Genomic DNA, 17,403 nt, shown 5'->3' on the forward strand with positions numbered 1-17,403 from the left:
TGCTCTCTCCCTCTCTTTCTCTTGCCTTCTTGCCTTCCTTCCTCTCCCTCCTCTCTCTTCTTCTTCCCTCCTCTTCTTCTCTCCTTCGCCTTCTTTTCTTCTCTTTCTTTCTCTTTCTTTCTTTCCTTTCTTCTTTTTGCTTCTTTTCTTCTTCTTTTCGCTTTTCTTCTTTCTTTCTTTCTTTCCTTCCTTCCTTCTTCCTTTCTCTTTCTTCTCTTTCTTTTCTTTTTTCTTTCTTTTTCTTCCTCGCCTCTTCTTCTCCTCCCTCTTCCTCTTCCTTCCTTCCTTTTTCCTTTGCTTCCTTCCTCCTCCTTCCTTCCTTCCTCTCTCTCTTCCTTCTTCTTCCCTTCCTTCTTCCTTCCTCCTTCTCTCCTCTCCTCCTCCCTCCTTCCTCCTCCTCTCATGCCTCTCCCTCCTCCCTTTTGCAGGATGAGGCTGAGTTTGAAGCTGATCCCTCTGACGATATGGCCAAAGGCTGTAGTTTGAAGTATGAAACCCATGTCCTTGCATGAAATTTTACCTGTGCTTGAATTTTGAATCCTGGGTATCAAGCCTCCCAGCCTCCCCCATATTCTTTTTACTCTTTTAAAAGAAATTTTATTTACTTATTTGAGAGAGAGAGAGAGAGAGAGAGAGCACGAGCAGGGTAGGGCAGAAGGAGAGGGAAGCGGACTGCCACGCTAGCAGGGAGTTCCCAACAGGGCTCCATCCCCAGGACTTAGGACTCATGACCTGAGCTAAGCGCAGCCGCTTAATGAGCTGAGCCACCCAGGTGTCCCATTCTTTACTTTATTCAATCTATAGGCAGAAATGTTGAAGCCAGGCAGATCCGGGTTCAAATGAACCTGTAGCTGGTAGGTTTGGGACTAGGTTGAGACTTGACCTTTGTCATATGTAAATAATATTGTTTGAGAGTTAAATAAGGTCACATTAAGAAAATCTTCAATTCTGGGCACCTGGCACGCTGCAGCAGCCGTTAATCTGCCTTCAGCTCAGAGGCGCTGATCCCGGCGTATGGATCGAGCCCCACATCGAACTCCTCCGCTATGAGCATGCTTCTTCCCTCTCTCACCCCCCTGCTTGTGTTCTCTCTCGCTGGCTGTCTCTATCTCTGTCGAATAAATAAATAAAATCTTTTAAAAAAAAAAAGAAAAGAAAAATCTTCAACTCATAGCCTGGTGCTAAAGAGATCTTCAACCCATTGCAGCGATGAACTATTTTACAGGTAGTGCTTGGTAACAATGGGTTTTGTGCACTCTCCACAGTGACCTCGAGGCCCACTCTAGCTAGGAACTTTGGAGAGTAGGAGGGGAGACAGTTCTGGCAGGGTAATTGCCACCAAGCTGGGCTGCTCAGGGTATGTAACATGCCTGTGCTCCAATTTTTTTTTTTTTTTTGGCTTATCATATGCTTGAGCTAAACCAAAGTACAAGATGTAATTCTCATTCCTTGAATAGGACTTAGCTTGAGGGAGTGTCTAATAAATGACAAGTACCAATAATCCTGCCAGGTGCTCCAGCTCTTCAGAAATAAAAGTGTTGTTTCCAGCTACGATGCTGTTTTGTGAACCTTTTTGGTGCGTATGTGTTTCTCACTGTGGGAATCTGATGACGGGAGGCGTAGTCCCAGACCTACCACTTCCAGTTCAGAGGCTTTAGGCAAGATCACTCAATCTCTGCCCGATGGCTGTTGTTGGTAAAAATAGGCCACTTAGGAAAGAAGCAAACTCTTACATTTCTGTAGACATTCTGTGATTCCTAAGGAGGCTGGGCTTGTGAGCCTGATCCCCTAATTCCAGGCACACTGTGGTTGAAGTATGAAGCCTTCCTACTACATGAAGTCTCGCTTGTGCGAACCCTTGTGAACTCCTCCCAACCTCCTGACACTCTGCGATTTCTCTAGTTCTCCAAGTGAATGGAAACCATTGACGGTTTTTGTCTCTCGAAAGCTAAGGTCATAAGCTAACCTCCTGGGTACCTTAGTGATCCCAACCTAGAGCAAGTGTTTTTGAATCAGCCTCCATCCCCCCCACCCCCCACCCCGGCTCCTGTGTGATTCCCCAGGGGCTCCCTACAAGTGACCCAAGGAAATCTCCGTGGCGTGAATGCCTCGCAACCCCGGAACTTCAGGCTCCAGAAACGGCTTCTGGGCTTTCATAGACTCCAATAATAATTTCCTGCATCCTTTTCCTCCACATAGATGCACAGCCATGCACTCGTGGTTTCCTTATCGAGATGCTAAAATATAGGATGAGCTGCTCACATCTTTACTGTCACCGCACCACTCTGGAGTGCTCTGTAGTCCCCTAATAGGCTCTACGAGTCCTTCAGGAAGGTTATGTTGGGTAACGAATCTATACTCAGCACCCCAAGATCTAGAATCCTGCCCATCACTCTCAGCCAAGTGCTTTTCACGAGATCATAGTATGAGCAAGCACACATGTAATTGCAAGTTTTCTAGTACCGTGATAACAAGGGAATAAAAGTAGGTGACATTAATTTAATGATACATTTTCTTTTAGTAGTCAAATACTATTTTAGCATATAACAAATCTTTAAAAATGACGCATGAAATGTTTTACATTCTTTTTTTAAATAAAGTCTTCCAAATCGGGTATTAAAACTCACAACACCTTCATGAAAAACTATCCACATTTCAAGTGTCCCACAGCCACACGTGACTAGCGGTCACCAGTGCAGACAGCACAGGTCTAGAAACTTCTCTCATCCACTTTCCAGCCCATTTCCTTCCCTAACCAGAGGCTACCGCTGTTTTGATTTCTAGTCTCCATAGGTTAAATTTTGCCTCTTCTTGAATCTTAGGTATATGCTCTTGTGTCTGGCCTTTTGCTCCAAAAACCAACGGGTGTTTTGGGAGGAGGGACCTGCTAACCTTGACAAAATTCATGAAAGTGTGTGTATTATGCGATTGAACAGTTTAGCTTTCCTTGATAACTCTGGGGAAAAGGACATGGTCTCATCTGCCCAATATTTTACCTCTTGGGTGTGATGACAGAAAGGCATGCTGAGAAGTGGGGACCCAGATGTGTCAGAGTTAGCAGTCCCCTATATTAGATAATCTAAGGACTTTTTTTAAGTTAACCTTTAATTTTGAGATCATTAAACATTCACATGCAGTTAGCAAGAAATAATGCAAACCAAATCCCATAGATCTTTTATCTAGTTTCCGAAGGGTAACCTCTTACAAAATTAGCACAGTATCACAATCAGGATCATGACATTGATACCATCAAGATACAGAACATTTCCAATCCTCCACAACGGTCCTTCAATTTTCTTTGATGACCCTCATAGTTTTTTCTCACCTCCAGCTCCTGCTTACCCTCTAGCAATCTTCCATGATTTTTGTAATTTCAAGATATTGTGTAGACAGAAGTCATACAGTATGCTACCTTTCAGGATTGGTTTTTACTCTGCCTAATTCTCTGGAGATTCATCCAGGTTTCTTTGCATGTCAAGCAGTTCCTTTCTTTATTATTGCTAACTAGTATTCTTTGATATGGATGTACAATTGGCTTACTCCATTGAAGATATTTGGAATATTTCAGTGTTTTCATATAAGGCTGCTATAAGCATTTGTGTACAGATTTTGTGTGAACATAAATCTCTGGGAACAGAATTCTTTACTTGGGATCAGTGCCCCCAAGGTGCAATTGCTGGCTCATATGGTAGTTGCCTGTTTACTTTTAAAAGAACTGCCTGTTTTCCAGGATGACTGATACCATTTTACAGTCCCACCAACAATTGTATGAGTCATCAGCATCCTCGCCAGCATTTGGTATTGTCACTATTTTTTATTTTCGCCATTCTGATACAATATGGAGGATAGGGTGGTTTTCATATGTGTGCCCTAATGGCGAATAGGTTAATATCTTCCATGTACTTATTTGCCACTCTTTGGTGAAATGTATCATCATGTCTTTTGCCCATTTTATAGTTGAATTGTTTGGGTTCTTTTAACTGTTGACTTTTCAGAGTTCTTTATGTATTCTAGGTACTGGTCCTTTGTCAGATATGTGGTTTGAGAAATATTTTCTCTCCACTCTGTGTCCTCGTCTTTCACACTCTTAAGAGGGTTGTACACAGAGCAAAAAGTGTTAATTTTTTATGGGGTCCGGTTATCAATTTTACGACCACATTTGTATGTCAAGTCTAAAACTTTTTCCCGAGCCTCAGATCCTGAAGATTTTCTCCCATTTTCTTCCCTCAATATTTTGTAATTTTACGCTTTTACACCAAGATTGATCTATTTTGAGGTGTTTTTTTTTTTTTCTAAGAGAGCTGTAAATCAATATTCCTCTTTTTCTGACAACCTTTTTTAACATCGGTCCATTCTGTGCCATCAATTAAAAATGACCATCGTTTGGGTTTTGCTTGCCATACTAGCACTTTCATTTTCTTTTTTTTTTTTTTTAAGATTTTATTGTTTATTTGACAGAGATAGAGACAGCGCAGAGAGGGACACAAGCAGGAGTGGGAGAGGAAGAAGCAGGCTCATAGTGGGAGCTGATGGCGGGCTCGATCCCACAATGCCGGGATCACGCCCCTTGAGCCGGGCAGAGCAAATCGCAGCCACCCAGGCGCCCCAACACTTTCATTTCTTGAACAATAGCTGCTGTTGATCACTGGTATAAATATGTTCCACTGATGTCGGGTACCTAAAAGCTTATAACTTTGTTCAGGACAGACAGAGCCTCCACAGGTTCCAAGTTGTCCCCTCCTGCCCGGGCACGCCATCTACCCCATGTCAGGTGCCACTCCCAGGTCACCCAGCAGCCTAGTGTCTTTGTGCAACTTAGGGAGGAGGACGACGGCCCGCGGGCGTGCAATGAGTAGGGTCGGGGACTGGAAGAATTGTGTGTCGGATAGTGATGGTGTGAATCTTGTTGTGCAAGGGGGTGAAGGGGAGAACCTGTCTCCTCCACCATGAATTAGAGATGCACTGGCCCATGTAGCTGCAACTGTGTCTCACACAAGAGGGAATGGTGTGGAATCTGAGGGCAGAGGGCTTTGCCTGTGCGTAATGGCACGTGAACTTCAGAGACAGACTGGGATCTCTCATCGCATGCGCAGCTGTGGTCTTGCCCTGGCCCTTCCCATGACAGGACCAGTGGTCTCCCTCTGTCAGTGCCAGAGTTGTATCCACTTTTTGAGAAGTTTTAGTTTTCCCTTCCTGGAAGTTCACCCATCCTCTTGTGTTTTCCTTCTTCTTAAGTATTTCATATGGGAAAAAAAAACAACCATAATCCCATGCTAAGTACAAACACTAGGTATTTCCCCCTCACTCCAAATTCACATAGAGCCATACTGTTACAGAAAATTATAAATAAAAGAAATAAAAGCAATATGGATCAAGTTCAAGTCCTTTTCTTATAGCCGCGTCCCCTGCAACCCGCCTCTGTCACTGAGAGCCAATGGCAAGGTGAATGCGTGTCTGTGTCCAGGATGCTTTGTTTTTCATATGTCTGCCAATCCATAAACAGTGTGTTTGATCATTTGAAAGCCTTCAAATCATGCTTAATCAAGTAATAAGTGCTTTCAGTTTTTCCTATTTTTGTTCCTATAACAATACTTAGGCTTTTGTAATCTCAGCACACAGCTGCGCTGGATGCCTTTCCTTTTTCTCTCAACAGGTCATGTTTTAAAGATCTATTTTATTGACACTATAGATCTGATTATTCTTTTCCATTATAACTATAAAAGTCCAGCAGAGCAATTGCTGTGTTAAAGGGTTGACATGTCCGGCTTTCCTGGAATTGCCTGGAGAGGGATGTGCCGCTGTGACCACCAGTATGCAACCGTGAGTCCCGTGTCCCCACGACCCTCACAAATGCATAGATGTTTCGAACAACATTTGGAACATTTGCTCCTCTTAGGGGCCAAAAGCGTGTCTCTGTCCGGGCTGAATGGGCATTTCTCTGAATTAAAGTGCATGGCTCTTTTGAAATGTCTTCTTGAATTTTCGTGCATATTCTTTTGCCATTTCTTGGGTTAGATGGCTTGTCCTTATTGATTCTGAGTTTGTTTGCTTTAAATACAAAGCTGAATACTAACCTTGAGTCTCTTACATATCCAAATGGAATCTTAAACCCAGGGAGCTGCTTGCCTTTTCGTTTTGTTGATGATTTATGTTTCCTTAGGGCCGGGGACCAGCCCGGCATCAGATGCCTGTAGCGGGGGAGGGGCAAGGCCAGTCCATGACTTGGAACAAAACAGGCTATTGCTTTCAATTGCAATTCTAAAGCCTTCTTGCTGGTGGCCGACGTGGCACCTTTGCCCAGGGAGCAGTAGGTGCTGCCCCAGTGTGGGGGGTGTTCCCGCGGTTCCCCTGGAGCCCTCCTATCTAGTTACCCTCTGCTTGGCTAACCCTCTGAAAGGATTAAGAGCTCCCCAGCAAGGAGACAGGATCCACCTGCAAGCCCTGTCCCTGTGCCAGCCCCTCCCTCCCAGAAGGTAATATGTAAGAGGCAAAAGAGTTTCTTCCCAACTAGACTTCGGCAAACGTGTTTTGCTTATGTGATCCCTGATTGTGCCTGCTCCCTTGCAGCTTCCTCCAGAGGCCCCAAGCTCTGGGCCCCGTCATGACGTGTGATCTTGGGCATTGGTGGCCTCTAGGTGAACTTTGAGAATCGCCAGCCCTGAATGTCCAGAATGCCACGGGAGCTCCCAGCCAGCCAAGCCCCTGTATTTTGTCTAGGTCCTGCTGCGAGGCCAGGCTAGACTGGAAAGGGCCAGCACTGGGGCACAAGGCTTTCCAGCCTGGTGTCATCAGGAGACTGACTAGGCAGTTATGGGGCCAACGAATCGTTGGCACCAGGGATGGGGAGCTGGAACATTGAGAACGGGACAGTGAGATCAGAGACAGTGAGCGAATCGATTTCCACAAGTAAATCATTAAAAAGGACCAGCGTGCTGGAGGTGGGAGGTGGAGGCAAAGTGGGGATATTCCCACACCTGTTGGCACTCAGAGGGCCTCTGGTTTGCGCCCCACACCCCATAGAGACCCGAGGGAGACTGTGGAAGGACTGCAGTTTAAAAGAACAATACACACAGAAAGGGGTCTGGGGTGCCACCCCAGATTTGGAACTGTAAGAAAATAAACCTCTTTCTTCTTCATTCATAAGAAAAGAATAGGGGCTTAGTCGGTTCGGCATCCTAGCCGTCAGCTCAGCTCAGGTCATGATCTCAGGGTCCTGGGATCAGCCCTGCAGGGGTTCCTGCTCAGTGGGGGAGCCTGCTTCTCCCTCTGCCTGCCACTCCCCTGCTTGTGCTCACTCTATCTCTGCCAAATAAATAAAACCTCTAAATAAATAAATAAATAAATAAATAAATAAATAAATAAATAAAATAAACAAAGAACAATCCTTGTATAGATGACCTCAAGACTTGGGGCGCCTGGGTGGCACAGCGTAGCGTCTGCCTTCGGCTCAGGGCGTGATCCGGCATTGTGGGAGTCGAGCTCTACATCAGGAACTCCTCTGCTATGAGCCTGCTTCTTCCTCTCCCACTCCCTGCTTGTGTTCCCTCTCTCGCTGGCTGTCTCTATCCGGCTCGAGATAAATTAAAAAATAAATAAAAAAAGAAATAAAATAAAATTCCTCAAGCCTGACTTAAAAAAAAAAAAAAAAAAAAAGATGACCCAAGACTGAAGATTGCAGAACACGCAAGTGAAAACCCTCTTTAAGCAGTGAGGCTCTACAGAGATTCACTTTGTGTTGTATGGAGGCCCTGGAAGTCCTGAGTTTGAATCCCACTTGGCTACTCACTGGCATTTCTTTGAGCTTCTTCCCATACGAAAGTGGGTAGGTGTCTTGGTCAGGGCATGGCTATGAAGATCACAAGAGATCCTACAAATGGAGTGTTTAGGAGAGAACGGGCGTGGGGGACACATTAGTAAATGTCAGGTCACATTATTCTGAAATGCGCTGTTTCACCTAAAATGTATTAGACATTTTTCATCTCATTACATATAAAAAGAGTATCTTCGTTTTTTTGGCATAGGTTTCCTTTGTACAAAGTGCCCTGTATTTACTTACCTCAATCCCTTACTTATAGAAATAAAGTGTTTTTCTCATTCTTTGCTAAGCAGCAATTAATGTCTTTATTCATACCTATAGGCATTCGCTTTGTTTTTTCCTGTCTTGCTCTTTAGGATAGACTGCTGGCCAAGGATATGCATATTCAGATGTTGAATTAGTGTACTAAATCAGAAGGGATCCAGATTTGGCGGTTCTGAAGCTTATATAATCTGGGGTGCCGTCACTATTTAAAAAAAGACAAAAATTACAAAAAACCAAATTTAATGCAAATGGGTAATTAATGTGAGAAGAAAAGAATCTCCATGTATGAATTGCTGGGTGCCTGAGAAGATTGAGGTCCTTTTCTTGTAGAGATTTCTTTAGGCAGTTTAGCAGAAATGCTGACATATAAATGCTTCTTGGATTGGCAATCAGCTTCCCCTCTTTAATTCTGCGCAGAAGTCCCAGCTCGAGGGGGCGGGAGAGGCCTGGAACATAAGCAGTATGATGGCTTCTGTCCTTACTGCCCTTTAAAAATCTGGTGCCAATTTACCCGCTGGCCCATTTCTTCATATCCTTGCTAACGCTACGTTCTCATTATCAATCATTCTTGCTTTCATGTCAGGATTAATAGTCATGTTATGTAATCTTTCTAGTTAGAGCTTTAGTTAAGTAATATTGAGGCAGCGTTATAATCCATGGCTCTCTGCTTGAGTACCCCCCGGCTTTTATCCTGGGGGTAAGCTCACGTGCCGGCTGTTCAGGAGCCGAGGATACCACAGACTGGCTCCTGTGGCAGGAGGCAACCTCATTCAGCTGGAACAGCTCTCCAGGGTGGCCTCGGAGTCTCTCTTTGCCAGAATACCTGTCTTCTTGTGGAACTGGGACATTAGACTTGCTTCCTCTAGAAAGACAGCAATCTTTGGTTTGGACAAGGATTACTGATGTGTTGTATCTTGCCCTGTAATGACTTTTCATGTATTACAATCAATCAGGCAGACTGAATGACTTTTGATGAGTAGATAGGTCGTTTTTGAAATAACAGCTTTTGGGCCCGCGGTATAATAATCCAGATGAATGCCCGCATAGATGGAATTTGGAATACCGGCTGCTAAGGGAGGCTGGAGAGTAGGCTCTCTCCCTCCATACCCACCCCATTCTCTCTCTGCAAATACACACACGTGGACACACACACATAAACACACACACACACCAGACACACACATGCCACACCACCCGTACATACCACACCATTCACACCACACACACACCCGTGCCACATACACAGCCCACACTAGACACACACACACACACTCATACCACATACCCCATAGCTTTTTGTCACACTTCAAGTTAAGTTGCAGTCTTTATAATATCACCATTTTCCACCTCTTTGCTGGTCTCTTGGGAAACAGATGCCCACGGTGGTTCTGCTCTCTGATTTGTGACGTGACATCTTTTCCCTAAGGTCTTTGGCGTTGCCACGCATCGTCCCTTCTTCTATGAGTGCGTGGCAGATTTGTGTCTCATTGTCAAGGCCCTCGGTCTGGTTTTGTGGAAAGCTCTGTGTGGTGCAGCGCGCAGCCCGTCAATCCACTTGCATGGCTGCATCTTGAACACGTTGCTTCACCTCTCCCCTCTAATTTTCCACTTGCAAGACAAGGACGAAGCTCTTGGGAGATTTCCCAGGGAAACCGGTGTGACAGCCCCAAGGCGTGGTGTCACTCGTGCTCTTTCTGCCTTCAGGTCACATACCTGCAGGGTTACCTGGTCTCTGTCGCTGCCCTTCCCCACTGGCAGTGCTCCACCTTTTTCAGAAATCAGAATCACCATACTCCGACTGTCTTTAAAAATCTCTCCAGGGCGCCTGGGTGGCTCAGTCATAAGCTCTGCTCTTCGGCTCAGGGCATGATCCCAGGATTCTGGGATCAGGCCGCTTGGGCTCCTCTGCTGGGAGCCTGCTTCTCTCTCCCACTCCCTGCTTGTGTTCCCCCCGTTGCAGTGTTTCTCTCTCTGTCAAATAAAAATAAATAAAATCTTAAAAAAACTCTCTCCAGACATTCCCTTTTTTCTTTTTAAAGATTTTAGTTCATTCATTGAAAGAGAGAGAGAGAGAGGAAGAGAGCGCAAACAGTTTATAGAGGCCAGAGGAGAAGCAGGTTCCTGTGAGCTGGGAGCTCAATGTGCGGCTTGACAAGGAGGCTCAAAGTGGGGCTCAAGGTGGGCTAAGGTGGGCTGGATCCCAGGACCTGGAGGTCATGCTCCTGAGCGGAAGGCAGACGTTAACCATCCTGAGCCACCAGGCGTCCCTCTACGGACATTCCTAGAAATGACATTGTAAAGCAGATAGAGCTCTGTGGTTCTGGTCTCCTGCCAGAGCAACATTCCAGTTGGGGGGTGCCTTCGGACCACACGGCCTTGCACCCAGTAAGCCATATTCTCAACAACAAGCAATGTGCCGGAGCCGCGCTGTGCTCCTGAACCCGGGAGTGACGATCCGTGTATGAGACAGGTTGGTTGGGTCAAAAGTCACAGGTATGGGCCAACAAAGTTGTAAGAGGACACATACGCTGCTTTCCCACCTGCTGGCATCGTGCTCTGAAGGAAAATCCTGCTGCATTCAGAAAGGAGATTCTTGCTTTTGAGTATTTCTAGGACAGAATCACCAATGGATGAGTCCACTAGGCTTGCCCAGCATTAGTTATCAATGGAGTGGGATGGATCTTGCCCAGAAGTGACCGTGTTGCTTTGATTTTTGGTGACAAAGTGGCAAATAGAGGAAGATTCGGTCACTAAATTTAGTTTATGTGAATTCATGAGTAGAGCGAACACTAGCTTAAGCCGTGGGAGAGTTTTCTTTATAAACTCTGTATTGAAGGGTATCCCGCATGGGTTCAGAAAGGACACGTGGGTTAATGTGCTTCCTTGGTGAAGTTTTGGTGAACTTGTACTACCAATATAACCAACACCAGGTTGGCTACTCTCTGATTTCAAACAGCGAGATTACTTTTGCCTGTTTTATACGTAGAAATGGAATCCGAAAGTATATACCTTTTTCTATCTGGCTTCTTCAATTTTTTTTTTTTAATCGGCACTATTCATATACATTCACTTCAGTCGGGTAGAGTCATGGTTCATGTGCTGTTGTTACATATAACACAGCAGAGAGTAAATTACCATGTATTCATCTGTTCTACTGTGGATGGGTTGGGTGGTTTCCATATTGGAGACACCACAAAAAGCCTCATCCTGTCTTCTTGGTGAGCTCATGCCTGAGATTTGTTGGACATATAGTTAGAATTGGAATTATCCACGTTGTTTTTTAAACACAATTCAGTAGTTTTTGTGCAGTATGGATATTGCAATCATCACATTTTAGAAAGAGTCCATTTTAGAACATTCTCTCACCTTGAAGAGAAACCCCATACCCTCAGCTATCCTTCTGTATCCTTCCCTCCCTCAGCCCTAAGCAATCACAGAATCACTTTCTGTCTCCATATAGATTTGCCTATTCTCAATATTTCCTATGCATGGAATTTTACCATATGTGAGCTTTCTGTGTCTACCTTCTTTTTGCTTATAATATTTTCTCAAGGTTCATCAGTTGCTGTAGTGGGTATAATGCTTCATTTCCTTTTTATGGCCAGATATATTCCATTGTACTAGGATATTCACTTTTTGTTTATCTACTCATTCCTTGGCTGGAACCATTGCGTTGTTTCATCTTTGGCTCTTTTGTGGATAATACTAAGTTATGAAAATATATATATATATATTATATATATATATATATATGTCTGCATTTGAGTAAACAGCTTTCAATTTTGGGTCAACATTCCTAGGAGCAAATTGCTGAATCATATGGTTACTATTTTTGAGAATCACCAAACTGGTTTCATATAGGCTGTGCATTTTACAACCCCACCAGCAATGCCCAAAGTTTGCAGTTCTCCACATGCTTACCAGCACTTGTTATTTTGGGGTTTTTTTTAAGATTTTATTTATTTATGTCGACAGAGATGAGACAGCCAGCGCGGAGAGGAACACAAGCAGGGAGTGGGAGAGGAAGAAGAGTCTCACAGCGGAGGAGCCTGATGTGGCTCGATCCTAGACTCCGGGATCACGCCCTGAGCGGAAGGCAGAGCAGCTTTAACCGCTTGTGCCACCCAGGCGCCCCCTATTTTTGGGTTTTTTTTGATTCTAGCCTTCTGAGTGGGTGTAATATGTGCTTTTCATTTACATTTCATGGGCTCATTGACCATATATTCCTTTGAAAAACGTTCTATTCAAATGCTTCAACTCATTCGCTAATGTGGTCGTTATGCGCAGTATTTGCTTAAATTCACTCGTTGGGTCATTCCACTGAGCGCCTCTCTTACATTCCAGGCACCGGTAGGCTACGGTTTAAAAACCGTGAACAGATTAGTTGACCAACAACAAAAGGTCAAGAGAATTCTTTAAAAAAAAAAAAAAAAGTCCTCATTTCCTGACCGCAGATGTGGACCTGAATTCTCCCTGAGGGCACCTTTAGGTGGGCTTGTCTCCAGTTCATGGTTCCCACCTGGCTATTTCTGTGTTTATGACACCCAACCCAAGTAGCCGGGTTGACTCACTAAATATCGACAGTAGTCGCTCCTTCTCCATGGGGACTACGTTCCAAGAACCCCCGTGGATGCTAAAGCCCACACAGCAATGCGGAAGCCTGTATATACCAAGCTTTTTCTGCCCATACACACCGATGATAAAGTCTAATTTACTAAATTAGGCACATAAGAGATCAACAACAATAGAATAATTATAATAATATACTATAATAAAAATTAGGTGACGGGTCTCTCTCTCGAAAATATCTTGTTCTCCCTATACTCACCCCTTCGTGTGATGACGTAGATGATAAAAATGCCTAACGTGATGAGGTAGAAGGGGAATGAGCGTCAGCACGAGGCTAGCGTTAGGCTACTGTTGACCATCTGCCGTATGTCGGAAGGAGGCTCCTTGCTAACCCTGGGTAACTGCAGATGAGAGGAGGACTTTTGGACTTTAGGCCTTTGAGTTGGCAGCCACTTAGGGACATGGGCTCTGTTCCAGCCCTTAACTTCCCACCCAAATGCAAGAAAAAATAATAACAAATGAAAACCACAACTTGCCCTCAAAGCAAATCTCTTTTGTCTTTTTTCAGCGTTAGATGGAATGTCTGTCACTTTCTTTAAGAACAGAAAAGCAGTGGCTCCCTCTTTTTTGCCAAGGCCTCCGTGGCGTGTTTGAGGAAGGAGGGAAGTAGACTCAACCTGGTTTGCACTTGGGGTTTCAAACGATGGGTGGTTCTTGTGGTTTTGAGCAAAGTGCATTCATCCGAGGCTCTAGGTCTCTTAAGTCCTTGGAGGAGCCCCTGCATCCACTTGAGTCCTGCCCTGCCCCAGGCCCTGTTTCTTGACATCAATTAGTAAACAATTGTGGAAAAATAAAATGGAGATTAGACAATCTGGAGGATACATCCAAAGCCTAAAGAACAGAATTGCCCACCCACTTCTTTCTCCCGATTTGGGGGTCCTCGCCTCTAGATCCAGCTCCTACCAGCCCGAGCAGCCCACTTGGCTCTTTGCAGTCCACTCTCTTTACCCGAGCGAGAATTCATACTTCCCACCTGCACTTCTTAGGACGTGCTTAGTGGATGTCAGAGAAACCCACTCTCACCGTGGCTTCAAGGAGATGGGAGTTTCTTTTGCTGGGAGACGGCAAGCCCGTGGCGGCTCAGACGCCCCCACCGTCGAGCTCCAGCCTCTTCATGGGCTCTGCAGTGTCTGAGCTCACCAGGTGGCCCAAGACGGCTGCCATTCTCTTCCGGTGCAGATGGCATTCCAGCCCGCGGAAGGACAGAGAGAAGATGTGCCTTCCCGGTAAAGGGAACTTGCACACAGTATCTGTCTGTAGATCTCCTGCCAGACCACCTGCGGAGGCAGTTGCGGATGTGGTCTGGAGTCCATGGCCCTCTGAATATCCCAGGGTGGTTTATTAAGAACAAGGGTCTCTGGGGGCCTCTGTCGTGGCACCTATCAGAGCTGCCTTGAAGATAAGGGATGTAACACACATGACAATTGCAATGCATTTCTTTTCTGTTTTGTTTTGTTTTGGGTTTGTTTTTGTTTTTTGGGTTTTTTTTTTTTAGGTTTTGGGAGTTTTGTTTTGTTTGTTCTTTGTTTTTGTTTTTGCACATAAATCAATCTGTTGACTTACCAACTAGAATTTCCAGGAGGCTACTGTCTGGTCTGAAATCCACGGTGAATGAATAGAAAACCCAGGTCCCAAACAAAATAAGACCCCGGTCACTGGGAGAATAAGGAAGCCTGCTGTCAGGCTCTGTTGACAACAAAACCATTAAGATGCATGAGATTGGCCCTTCGCTGCCTCCTGATTGCGATGCTGGGCTACGGGAGGCCGCCTGCCAGGCCTTCGAGGGCACTGGTCATCCACCGAATGTGAAAAATGTAGGTATATTACGATGTGCCAGTTGTAAGCACATAAAAGCAAATTTATCTTTGTGTTTTGCTCATTTATTAGATTCCACGATATAGTGAAATCATGCAATATTTGTCTCTCTGTGTGTAGCTTATTTCACTTCGTAACGTCCTCCAGCTTCATCCTTATCGTTACAACTGGAATTTGGCCTTTTTCTCCCATCAAATGGGCCTAAATTTAAAAGAGGGAATGGGGCGCCTGGGTGGCTCAGTCATTAGCGTCTGCCTTCAGCTCAGGTCATGATCCCAGGGTCCTGGGATCGAGCCCCATCAGGCTCCTCCGTGGGAAGCCTGCTTCTCCCTCTCCCATCCCCCTGCTTGTGTTTCCTCTCTCGCTGGCTGTCTCTCTGTCAAATAAATAAATAAAAATTTTTAAATAAATAAATAAATAAATAAATAAATAAATAAATAAATAAATAGGGAATGTATTGGCTTGGGGTCACTATGAAAAGTCAGAGGAAGGTAGACATCCCATGTGGCTGGGCCTAGGATTCAAGGCTTACGACGAAGTCTGTGGCTGTGTCTTCCTGTCTCTGTCTCTCTCCCTACTTAACCCTGTGTTCACTCTGTTCTTAAGCACGTTCTTTCCACATGCTTGTTCTTGCAACCACCACTTTGGCAAACCCCAAAAGAAAGAGCGTGCTTGTTTCCCAGTGGGCAACAATGCACGCCCTCGCCTGCATGCCTGTGAGGTAGGGCTTCAGGGTATGCCATCCCGCCAGGTGTCATAGTGACCATTGGGAATCCGCCCAACAGTTCTTCAGGTTTGTCAGCCTGCGGATGATGGGGTGTGGGCCTCATAGGACCTTAGACGCCTGCTGTCTGTCTGGGCTGTTTCCTGCCCCAGCTCATCTGTAGGAACCACGTGGCCTAGGTGGCTCACTACAACCCTTTAAAAAGATTAACCAGGTCGGGGCACCTGGGTGGCTCCAGTTAAGTGCCCAACTCTTGATCTCAGCTCAGGTCTTGATCTCAGGGTCATGAGTTCAAGCTCCCACCTCGGCTCCACCCCAGGCGTGAAGCCTATTAAAAAAAAAAAAAAAAAAAAAAAGAGGGACGCCTGGGTGGCTCAGTTGGTTAAGCATCTGCCTTCAGCTCAGGTCATGATCCCAGAGTCCTGGGATTAGAGGCCACGTCAGGCTTCTTGCTGAGCAGGAGCCTACTTCTTCCTCTACCTGCCACTCCTCCTGCTTGTGCTCACTCTTTCTCTCTGACAAATTAAAAAAAAAAAAAAAAGATTTAAAAAAGAAGAAAAAGATTAACCAGGTCATTTAGATAATATCCCCTTTCACCTGAGAATAATCAGTGGATCCAGTCCTCAAACACTTCATAGGTGGAGAAGCTGAGGCCTAGAGAAGAGAAATCCTGGTGTCTTTACTTGGATTCCCGAGAACAAGGACTGTAGATGGCTTGTAGTGCTAGGAAGCAGAAGTGAGGAGAAAGAGACTGGAAGAGAAGCTGGAATAGAGTGTGTTAGGAAGTCACAGCCAGGGCAGCAAGGCGGTACCCACCAGGACCTCTGAGAAGGTACAGACGCCTCCCAGCTCTGTCCAGCTGCAGAAGGGAATCAAAGCCCGAGCAGACAGAATCCCAAGGAACCATCCCAGTAGCAGAAACCAGAGATGCGGGGGCACCTGGGTAGCGCAGTCAAGCGTCTCCTTTGGCTCAGGGCGTGATCCGGAGTTCCGGGATCGTCCCACATCGGGCTCCTCCGCTGGGAGCCTGCTTCTTCCTCTCCCACTCCCCTGCTGTGTTCCCTCTCTCGCTGGCTGTCTCTCTGTCACATAAATAAATAAAATCTTAAAAAAAAAAAAAGAAAAACCAGAGATGCTCCTAGTGGAGTGACATGGGACACCAAAGGTGTCTGCAGCAGTGCCCACCCAGCCAGCAGCATATCCCGGGGTGAGACTTCAGACCCCCACCCGGTCCCCGATCCCAGCCTGGTGCTCACCCACTCCCCACAGAGCTACAGCGGGTGTTCCCACTGTGGGACTCATCCTTGTCTCCCTGGTGCAAAGCAGCAGCCAGTCCCAGCAGCCTCCTGTCAGCCTGCCTCGTGACCGCCCTCCCTCAAGATGGCAGTGGGCTCGCCCTTACGGGGAACCCAGTTTTGCTCCCCTGCCCTGCATACCTTGTTCTTCCCCTGAAGTTCTCCCAGAATGACCCAGCAGTAGTCCACGGAAGATACACATGGTCTTTCCTAGCACGGCAGCTGAAGCACTGAATGGTCAGCATTGGCCCTTGGCCCAGGTCACTCTCGTCTCCAATGAGAACAGGGTCTGACACTCAACTTCACCCCCACCCTGCACCCGGCTCGAGCCTCAGCAGAAGCCCAGCCCCCGTCACCCGGAGGGTCCAGCAACCACGTGCAGGCCTAAGCTGACCGTGTGATACTTTTCCTTCTGGGGGCCTTTTCTGTTTTTGTTTAAAAAATAATTAATAGGGTTTTTTGTTTGTTTGTTTGTTTTGGGGGGGGTTGAGTAGTTTGAGAGTTACAGAATAACTGAGCCTTCTTTGGGTCCTGGTTCCTGGGGCAGGGCAGGGCACGCAGTCTTCGAAGCAGCCCCTCCCATGTTGTACCTCCCCGCCAGCTGCCAGCCGGGGTGCCAGAGAGGCCTGGCCCGGCGCAGTGGGCCCATCTCCACACAACCCTGTCTCCCCACAGTTCCAGAGAGGCGGATAACACCGTTCCCCTGCCCATTGGCGGCCTCAGCTACGTCCAGGGCCTCACAAAACATAGTCTTATCCACAAGACCGTGGGGCAGTGCCTGGAAGCCACAGCACAGAGGGTCCCCGACAGAGAGGCCTTGGTCGTCCCCCAGGAAAACATCCGGCTGACCTTTGCCCAGC

The 17,403-nt window shown here is 46.2% G+C and overlaps 1 protein-coding gene across 1 annotated transcript in view; it reads left to right on the top strand.

Moving 5' to 3' along the window:
- ACSF2 (acyl-CoA synthetase family member 2) overlaps positions 1–17,403 on the top strand; it is a 55,275-nt gene that overhangs the window by 24,920 nt on the left and 12,952 nt on the right. The gene's annotated exons all lie outside the window — the stretch shown is intronic.

Source organism: Ursus maritimus, unplaced genomic scaffold (genome assembly GCF_017311325.1).
Source record: "Ursus maritimus isolate PB19 unplaced genomic scaffold, ASM1731132v1 scaffold_24, whole genome shotgun sequence".
In the NCBI taxonomy this organism is placed as follows: Eukaryota; Metazoa; Chordata; class Mammalia; order Carnivora; family Ursidae; genus Ursus; species Ursus maritimus.